Source organism: Echinops telfairi, unplaced genomic scaffold (genome assembly GCF_000313985.2).
Source record: "Echinops telfairi isolate 266 unplaced genomic scaffold, ASM31398v2 ScPeMD7_3;HRSCAF=10, whole genome shotgun sequence".
NCBI lineage: Eukaryota > Metazoa > Chordata > Mammalia > Afrosoricida > Tenrecidae > Echinops > Echinops telfairi.
The window spans coordinates 64394674-64399156 of NW_022103899.1; the positions used below are offsets into that span (position 1 = coordinate 64394674).

Consider the following 4483-nt stretch of genomic DNA (forward strand, 5'->3'; position numbering starts at 1 on the left):
GGGGGGGGTGAGGCAGGGCTGTCTAAGCAAGTGCCCGGTGTGAGCGAGATTGTTGTCTGGACACAGGGACCTCAGGAAGCAAGCCTTGCAGGTGCGTGCCAGACTGGTCTGCTGAGCCCGCCCACTCACACCTGTATTTGCTCTGCGGTGATTGCCATCCGGGCAATTAGAGAGGGAGCAGGCGGCCGGCAGGCAGGCACCACACTGCCAGATAGCGCCAGACTGCCAGCCAGTGGTGGGGAACTGAGGCCTGCGGGGAGGTGTGGGGCAGAGAGCTGGAGTGTTTGCCCAGTGCTCTGAGCAGCGCGCGCACACCCACACCCACCACACAGCTCAGAGCCTCAGGGCAGGGCAGAAAGGGTCAACTTTGGTCCTGGGTGAACACAGGTGGGGCCGGGAAGATAGAGACCCCCCGAAATCCCCTGGGAAGGGGGTCGGGGACATGTGTGAACATCTGGGAAGGGGCCCTGCTGTCCTCAGGATTTTAGAGGGACCTGCTCAGAGCAGAGAGCAGGGGGCACTGGGAGGAATGGGGGAGGGGGTCTACAGCGACACTGGGACCAGGGCCTTCCAGACACCGCAGAATGGCTCCCTCGGGAGTTCGCTGTGTCGCTACTCGACCTGGTCCATTGCATCTAGATCTTCCAAGTTCTTGGCTAAAAGTCTTTCAGAACAGCTTGTCCTTCCCAGCATCTGCAGCCTCAGGGTGGGGTGAGCAACTGTCCGGATTCCGTGGGTGTCCAGGACCAGAGGGCAAGCCGGGCCAAAATGGTCACCCCGATGCAGGTGGGAACCTTTTCCTTGCTGGGACCGGCCCTTTGTTCCCTTGCCCTTCTGCTTCCTGCATAGCCATCGTCTCGGTTTTAATTTCCTGGGCTGTTTGTTTCCTGCATCTGTGACTGGCCTGTGGCCAATAGGAAGATCGTGACGGTGGGCCCCAAGAACATCGGGATTGCGATGTTCTCAGAACCCAGGATGCTGTTGACATGTTAAGGACTGGATTTTCTTTTCTCTCTCTCCCCACCTCCCCCAGGTCGAGTCCTGCCGACTCTTTAAGAGAACCCCCTTAAAAACAGACTTGGGTGACTTGGTGTCCAGGTGCTGTTGATGACCTACTGCCGCTTCTGCTGCTGAGAGTCCTCTTAAAGATGCCACTGCGGTTGAGAATGCAAACGTCGGAGTTTAAAAGGAAGTCTGCTGTATGCTGGGGGGATTATTCTCCCTAGACTTTACAGGGAATTAATTCATAGCCAATCAAATGAGAGTAGACATTGACCTTCTTAAAACTTCATTTGTGTTAGGCTTTGTGTTAAGAGACTTGTATGTTCATGACAAGCTTCTGTTTTTAATTGTTTATTTGGGGCAAGATAGTAACAAAGTAGCTCACGCACACATCCATATACACGCGTGGGGGTGGGGTGGGGTTCCCCAGAGCCCCAATGGCACAGTGGTTAAGTGCTTCTCTGCTAGCCAATGAGGTGGCAGGAGGAACCGGTCAGCTGACCCAGAGAGAAAGGCCCTGCTTCCAGGAAGATTGACAGTTTGGGGAGCCCCCTGGGGCTGTTCCACCCTGACTTGCAGGGTCAGGATGAGTCAACATCCACTCGACAGCATGGACTCAATGTGATTTTGGGACACTTTCAAATGGTCTTTCTAATTTTGCATCCAGTTTAATCAGATGATTGGGGTCAACTCCTCAGGCCGCACAGGCTCCCGTGTGCTGCCTGGCCAGCCGGCCATAACCCCTTGCTCACGACGGGTCTGCGCACGGCTGGGCCTAGGCTGGACTTGGTTGTCCACTGCCCTACTCTCGAGTCGTGAAGACGTCAGTGTGAGCGACTCTTGCTGTGCCCGTTGCCGTGCCATTTCATTCATGTTCACCACGTCTGCTGGAGAGGAACATGTTTAATTTCGATGAAATCCAGTGTATCAATGTTTTACTTTCAGGACGCCTGCTTCCTGACAAATCTTCACTCTTCCCAAATTGGGGGGGATGTGGGGAGGGGCGTGTTTCCTGTGTGTCCGTGCCTACCCCTGCCAGGTGTTTCTCTCATGGTTGGTCTCTGATGCAGTTCAGGCTCGGCTTAGTTATCACACACAGTGTGCGCTGAGGGCATGGCTCCGTCTTTCCACTGGGATGGCTGGCTTGCTGCCGTGGTCTTTTTGCTCCCACGGGATTACCCTGGCACCTGTGTCGGAACCCAGCACGGGGAATGGCCAGGGTCTGTTTGGGGCTCTCTGTCCTAGCCCACCGCCACATTCGTCTGTTCAGCCCCCGCACCCCAAAATAACTGGTATTGTGGAAACAACCGAGAAGAGAGTACACGGATGGATTCTCTGCGTTCATAGTCAGCGTCTGGGAGGCCAGGGCTCCTGTGGAGGGAGAACTTCACCTTCATCCGTGGGTTGGAGATGCGTTCCATTCCCATTCTCCTAAGCCAAAGTTATTTCCCATGATGCCCCCCCATAATAATGCCAATTTGAAGGTGCTACTTGCAAGCACATGGGCGCTACTATACATGCTTGAAGGTCAACTGCATGAAGTCTACTTGCCTGAAGGTTGTCTGCCATGGAGGGCAGACCGAGGTGAGGCTGCCAGTATGTGCCTTCCTGTCACGTGTGTGCCCCTAGTGCCTCCCCTTCCTATGTGTGCACACACCCTAGCTCGTCCCCCTCCTGTTACGGGGGTGCCTATTGCACAGCCCCTTCCTGTGACGTGTGTGCTCACCGGGCTTGCATGTGTGACATTATACAAGCTCGCCAGAGAATACATATGCCCCCTCTCTGCTCGGACCTGGTTCCTGAAGCCATGGCGGAGTGAGCATCCCAGTACCTCTGTCAGCCTCTTCACTTCTTCCCTTCATTCACAGCCGTCCCTGAGGGTGTCCGTCCAGATGTGGGGCTGGGCCTCACATTGCATTTGAAAGACTACTTTTACCCACATACCTCTCCTAAGGACGATACAATAGCTTTTGTTCCAATACCGGACTTTTTAATAGCAAATTATACAATTGCTCTAGTTGTTAAGTAAGGATTGCCCTTCACTGATAATAAGAATATTTAAACGCCCGTATGTTTGATACCCAAACCTCACATTTTAACTTCTGAATGTTGAGCATTTGTCTTTCAGACACATCATGCATTGTGGGAACCCACACATTTTTCACCACTAACAAACAAAATTTGATGTGTAGGGTTCGAAAATTCCATTCTCCGAAGAAATGACCAAGTGTTTTCTTCTACAGCTTCGATTTGTCTACTGGAACCCCCTGACTGCCGGATGTGTGCGTGAGCTACTTTGTTACCATCTTGCCCCAAATAAACAATTAAAAACAGAAGCTTGTCATGAACGCACAAGTCTCTTAACACAAAGCCTAACACAAATGAAGTTTTAAGAAGGTCAATGTCTACTCTCATTTGATTAGCTATGAATTAATTCCCTGTAAAGTCTAGGGACAATAATCCCCCCAGCATACAGCAGACTTCCTTTTAAACTCCGACGTTTGCATTCTCAACCACAGTGGCATCTTTAAGAGGACTCTCAGCAGCAGAAGCGGCAGTAGGTCATCAACAGCACCTGGACACCAAGTCACCCAAGTCTGTTTTTAAGGGGGTTCTCTTAAAGAGTCGGCAGGACTCGACCTGGGGGAGGTGGGGAGAGAGAGAAAAGAAAATCCAGTCCTTAACATGTCAACAGCATCCTGGGTTCTGAGAACATAGCGATCCCGATGTTCTTGGGGCCCGCCGTCACGATCTTCCTATTGGTCACATCCCTGATCGATGTCTGTCCCCGCCATGGCCACATCCTCCTCCTCGAGCTCCACTAGGCCACCCTGTGAGCTGGCCTGCCAGGGAGACGCCCTGCATGGCCATCGGGGCTCTCGGTGCCTGCACATCTCCACGAACTCTTCCACCTCCGGCTCCATCCGCCCGGTCCTTTCTGTCCTGTCTGGGCGCCTGCTTAGTCTTTCTAAAGGAGCAAAGCGAGCGCCAATCACAGATCACACGGGCACCACGCAGGTTTGAGCGAGGCAGCTCTCTTCACAGAGGTCTCTCTCTAGTGGACAAGCAGAGGCTCAGTGCTCCAGGTGACGCGCCGGGGTCTGGGCGTGCTCCGCTGGGGGTTCAACCCTGGAGAATGACTTCGAAGGTGGCAGTCGCCAGTGTTGTGGTTGTTGAGGTTGTTTTGTTGTTGAGGTTGTTTTGTTGTTGAAATTGAGGTTGTTGTTGTTGTCGGGTGCGATCAAGTCAGCTCTGATCCAGAGTGACCCTACATACAACAAAAGGAAAGGCAGACGCCCGGTCCTGCATGGTCCGCACCATTGCTCCCGTGCCGAGCCCACCGTTGCAGCCACTGCGTCTGTCCACTCCTCCAGGGCCTTCCTCCCCTTCACTGCCCTCCAGCCGGGCACAGACCCTGGGCCTCCTTCCCCAGCCTCACCAGCCTATAGGGCCAGCAACTGCCTGGGACGAGCAGCCCTCC

At 53.7% G+C, this 4483-nt stretch overlaps 1 protein-coding gene across 1 annotated transcript in view; it reads left to right on the forward strand.

Annotated features, from left to right (window-relative positions):
• Nucleotides 1-4483, forward strand: part of CROCC2 (ciliary rootlet coiled-coil, rootletin family member 2) — a 62628-nt gene that overhangs the window by 1729 nt on the left and 56416 nt on the right. The window lies entirely within an intron of this gene.